Genomic DNA, 6000 nt, shown 5'->3' on the forward strand with positions numbered 1-6000 from the left:
CCTTGTCAGACCAAGGTGATAGCACCAAGTATACAAACTGTAATGAAGTACAGCACCCTTCATGCAATTTGCTAAGCAGTCTAGAAGACAGAAGATTTCTAGCTTCTGTCCCAGAATGCTACAGGTCAAATCTTACCCATAAGAATTGCTTTTCTTTTCTATATCACAGATATTTCATAGCCAAGAACTCTTACTCCAGCTATAGAATGGAGACAAACAATAGCACTCAGGATTTACAAGGATAGCGGTCACCAAGTAAGGTCATTTCAGGCAGAGTTAGGAATAAGATTCGTGTTTTAATGTGAGATCCTGGTCTAAGCCACTCAGCCACCTTTCGTTTCCAATACAAGTAAACCAACTCAGCCACCTCCTTACCTCATATACAGTCCATACATGACTCAAACAAGGAACTACACTGAGAAATTCCTTATGCTAAACTCTAATTTCCATCCAGAAAACAGTTTGCCACCAATTAGGAAGGCACAATACCACTCCCCCAGCAACAGTTAATGCACAGAGCACATCAGAGCTCTGAATAAGTGAGTGAAGTGTGTGAGTTCCAACAGCTTGCACAACAGATCCTTGCCATTTTATTTGACAGAATGTCTTTTTCCAACTGTTTTTTCTCTAAATTCTTGTATTTAATTCAATGCATGTGGTGGGGGGAATGACTTTGAGAACAGTGATGTGCATCAGTACACAGATGTTCCACATTTGTCATGTCACATGAACCTTGTGGCTAACACCCAACCCTTAAAAGTCTAAAAAGCCTCCCACATAAAAATCCACATGATGTATTTGTTTCTAGAAGAACATCAGACAATATATTAGATTTCTGGAGACAGACTTCTCCAATACTGTCCTTCTTAAAAGAAAAAATCCAAACCAAAACACCTGGAAGAAGCTTTATTTTGTTTCAAGAAATAAAAGCAAAAAAAAAACCCACACACAAACAAAACCCAAACCAATCCAACCAACCAACCAACAACAACAACAACAAAACAGATAAAGAAATTAAGTCAAGTGGTAGCTTTACAAAATCTGTCAGAGCTAGGAGGAAGCTCTTCAAAATAAATTAACTGCAGTGTATTGTGTAAAGAAAATGCACAAATGTTATGTATGATCACATCCAGAATATTTCTTGGCTAGCTCTTTTTCTAAGGAAACTTTAAAAGACAGGAGTGATGCAGACAGCTTCATAACCAGCACAGGGCTCCAAAATCTTCACTCAAAAAGTTTCCTAGTTTCTTTCTTCCCAAATGAATTCAAACAAAAAAAACAGAGCATAGAAACTGATGCCAGAATATATGACCTAAGCTCTGCCCTCAGACTCTTACTTTCAGCACTGCCTTCATAAGGAACATAGCTCAAAATGCTGTGCATCCAGAAATTTGTGTGCCCAGGACTGGTGAAATACTCCATTATAAATTTTGTATTAGGCCATTGATAAAGTGTCACACTGCAGATTGTGTGAATTATCAGGCAACTGTGACCAACTGATTTTTTACTAAGTTGGCAATATAATACCATGTAATAATTTGTTTCAGACACTAACTCCTGGAGCTATATTTATTAAAAGGCAGTAGTCCTTAAACAGAAATGTGCTGTAGTTGACAGATCACTGTTTATCCAAAAATCCCATTTCTAAGGGAAAGTTACCTCAGGTCAACCATGAATTCCTCATGAAATACACCCAGCTTACATCTGAAATCTACCATTATGACCAGTTCAGTATGTTTGGATTTTGGCATACACTAGAAAGCATCTATTAATTCATACATCAATATTTGCAAACAAGCAATAAATTCACATAGAATAAATCTAAAGCCACTTCCTACCAGTTATTGCATGTGACAGACCTGAGGTCAGCACCCTATATAACAACACAAGAGAGAAGGTTTCAATTTCTTGCTGACAGAAGCTTGTGTGACCTTGGAGAAGTCACTGGGGTTGGTCTGTGGCTCCATGGCAATCTCAGCCAGCTGCTGGCTGCCAGATTCCCATTCCTCTCCCTTCCCTGCTCCACAACATTTGACCCTGCACTGACTCATTTCAGACCAGAAACCATAAAAATAATTCAATTGCTCTCTTACATATTAAACACATCTGACTCAGTGCAGGGTCAGAAGAGCAGAGGGGTGCAAAGGGGGAAGCTGGTACATGTGGGTGAGAACATGGTAGCCAGCCCTCATAACCCAGCTCCCAGTCCATCATTCAAGATAAAGGGAACTCTTCCATTTCACAGCAGTCTGGTGAGGATACATAACTAAAGGTTAAAAAAGCACTAAGATTCATGTTAAGTCACTGGAGCAATTTTTTAGATTATGTGCCTAAGGAAGGGAATTTTTCCACAGAATACCCATTTTGGGTAAGTCTTTGGCTTCCATCATCCAAATTTCTAAGTTCCCTAGGGACTTAGAGTCAGAGACTTAGTGAAGTAAAATAAAGCTTACAGAGGGATCCATGCTGATGCAGAAGACTTCAGGACAGGTCTCTGTTTTGCAGGAAGGTCCAGTACAAGGGAGGTAACAGGGAACAGGCACAGAAGGGGCCTTCCCTTCTACAAGTCTGGAGGCTCAACAAGATCACCATTTCTGCTGTTTCTGTGATTCTTTCTGTATCTGGGTGTGGGGCATCACACAGCAGATTTATCTGAACAAGTACAAATCCTCATTCAGAAGTATGCATGGTGCTTTATCTCAATTAGAAAACATCTAGCCATAAAAAACAGACAAAACCCAAACAACAATAACAAAACAAAACCAAACAAACAAAAAAACAAAACACAAAAAAACCAAAAAGGCAAGACATCAGTACATTCTGAAAGCATTCAAAAGAGATGCTACAGCTTCCTGTGATCTCAGGAGTGCTGGTTGTATCTCTATTGCTGTTTTGGGGCTAGCTACCTCAAAGGTCAGGCAAGACAATCCATCAGGAACTCCATCAGCTCCATGGCAGAACACGTCAGCTATCTCAGTGCTCCAACACCCAATGTTCTGGGGAGCATTTTTTTCCTAGACTGGTACAACTGTTGTATTCTTCCTAGCACTTCTGTTGGCACAGCTGTCTTAAGTGGGAGAATTAGATAGGATGTATGGGGTCAGAACAGGTATGTGTTAATAGTACCAAAGCAGAACCAGAAAGATCACAGCAAAGTTCACTTTATTACCACAATTAGAATACAGCAGAGAGAAAATATTTAGCAACATATATTATTATCTGGCAAAAACCTCACTGAACATTTAAAGGCTATTTTGAACAGATTATTAAAATGACCTGTTGGAAACACAGCTATATTAGTAAATAAATTCAGCACCTACCTAACAATAAGTTTATTTCTTGAGGCATACTTTGTACAACTGCCATGTGTCTCCTCACACATATTTTAAACAATTAAGTAGTAGCACTTACCCATCTGCAAACCCTTAAGCAGCCTCTGGAGCCTTTAGTCTCCCTGTTTGTTTTATGAAATCACATCACAAACAATCCGGTCTTATTCATGAGCAAAGCTTTGGAAATTATACTCACTTAGTGGACTACATAATTACTGTAGAGATTATCTAGGCCTGTGGGATTTGTAGAGTTCCTTGCTAACTGCCTCTGCCATTAAAAAGTTTATGTTGCTTAATAGTTTATTTATGGACTTAGGCTCTTTTGGTTTAAGGTAACTGTCTCAAATTATAGCTTAAGCCCAAGATCAGAACAAATTTGTGGTGTACTTCATTGTAGCCAACAGCAGTCTTGTTAGTCAGTAATATAGCCATGACTGCTGTATGTACAATACAATAGTCTGAATTTACTGGAAGCAATGTCATTACCACACTGCCAGTTTTGCATAAAGAAGATATCTTTGCTGGCAGGCTATTGAATAAACAGAGGGAGGAAAAAGCAAGCATGATATGCAGATATTGCAGAGGAAAGTTATGCATGTTTATTACAACACAAGAAGCACTTGTGATAAGAATTTACGTTTTCGGAGTGAAGCAGTGTCTATGCTGACAAATTCAGTTTTGAAAACAGAAGCAAGTACCATGAGCCAGAACACCAGGCATGCTGGAAGAGCCATAGTTTGATTTCTTTGCATATCATTTAGCTGCTAGCAGCAAGAAGCTTCCCACAGAACAAGCGACAGAAAAACATCTTTGCCACATGTAACTCCTGGGAAAGCAGGGCTGTGATTCTCACAGCATGTTTACTGTGATCCCCACCTGGAGGCCTTATCGTTGTTGGCAAGCTCATCCAGCACTCCTCTCCTCCGCCACACTGCTGGGAAGACACCTCACCAAGCACAGACCTCCCTGCTTCACACGCTTGAGAAACTGCAGTGCAGAGACACCACCTCAGTCCTGCCCTGCACAGAGGCACAGAGGGAGGGGTGCCCTCTCGCTTTTCCCCAGCTCCATGGAAATTCCTAACCTACCTGCTCAGGGCAGATGTTGTGTTTGCCCTTCAGCCAGCAGCAGGCAAGTGAATTTTCTGAAACATACACAAGGGGCTAAAACACAAAGGTACATTTTATTTCTTTTTTTAATTGAGTTTTGAACTACCATGTTCCACTTACAGAGTAGGGTGTTTTTTAAGGCTCCTAATAAGCCACTGAAGAGCTAGACACAGTGTAAAAAAGCAATTCCCTCTCAGCCAGATAAGCCACTATGATGAATGCAAAAGGGCAAGAATATCAATGAATGCAGAAAGTAACTATTTGCATCATCGTTGAAATTCATCTAAGTGCAGGTGAATTTCCCTACTTTCGGGCTAAAAAAGGAGCAGGGGAAAAAAAAAACAAAAAAAACCCACAAAAAAAACAAACAAAAAACCCCCTCCAAACAAATAACCCTCACAGCACAATATAAACAGATAAAAACTTCAGGGTTTGCAGCAAATCTAGGAATCAAGTATTGTTTTCAATCTCTTCCTTGCAGTTTAGAGAGTATGTGCTGTAAAAACACCCACTTCATGTATCAGCCAACTGGCAAGCCCAAGTGTTCTGGGTTTTTGTTATCAGAGTGACTTCTAACCTGCACTTGCACAGCTCTGCTCAGCCAGATCTTGGGTAGAAATCTGGACTGTGCATGTCTACTGCTGAGAGTTACCTTTGAAACGGGCCAGTGGGCAACTAACAGAGGTGGGAATCTCTTGTGACAGAAACAGTGGCCAGAAATATGGACTATAGTTAGAGCTTCAGTCATGAGTTCAGAGGGCAAATCAGATTGCTTGAGCTCTCTTAGGCCCACTCACTCCTTAATCTGCAGCTTGAATTCCTTCCACATATCAAGTAGATATACTAAAATAAAAGCCAAGTACTAGCTGCATGAACTAGCTCATCCTCCAAATCCAATTTTAAAAAAGTGCTGCAATTGCCACATGTTCTAGGCAGCATGATAAATAGTCTAAGTTCCACCCAGATCCCTGTATACAGGTTTCAGTGACTGTACGTTCAAATAACTTCAGCAACGTTGACCAAGATACACCTGGAAAAGAGAAGATTGCTTTTATATCTGCTAAGTAGCTGCCATTAATTTAAGTCACAGTAGTCCATCTTGACCTCATATCCTAACATAGGCAAACACCTGTGTCAAATGAGACTTGCAGTCAATCACCTGCTCAACTGTTTATCTGAGCAAGTTTTCAACTGTCCTAGTTAGAGCAGCAGGGACCAGTTCATCGCTGTGTGGGTGAAACCCAAACTGTGTATTCTACGCTCTCAATGTCATTTCCCAGGAACTGTTAACAATAGACCATTTGCAGCAGCTGCCCCAGCACACCTGACCCCTCAGGCTATAAGCTGGCTGTTAAGAAGCCTGTGAGAGAGGAGGATGTTCCTATCCTCACACCAATGACTCAGGTGTGATGACTCCCCTCCGGGGAGTCATGAGCACCTCCACACCCACCCTGAGGGGTCATGTCTGCTAATGGGCCACCAAGGATTCCCAAAATATCTCACCACTCACAATCACCCATTGTGGAACTCCCCACCCTAGGGGAGGTACTGAGGATTCC

The sequence above is a fragment of the Lepidothrix coronata genome, unplaced genomic scaffold (assembly GCF_001604755.1).
Source record: "Lepidothrix coronata isolate B3197 unplaced genomic scaffold, Lepidothrix_coronata-1.0 Scaffold80, whole genome shotgun sequence".
NCBI classification, from domain to species: domain Eukaryota; kingdom Metazoa; phylum Chordata; class Aves; order Passeriformes; family Pipridae; genus Lepidothrix; species Lepidothrix coronata.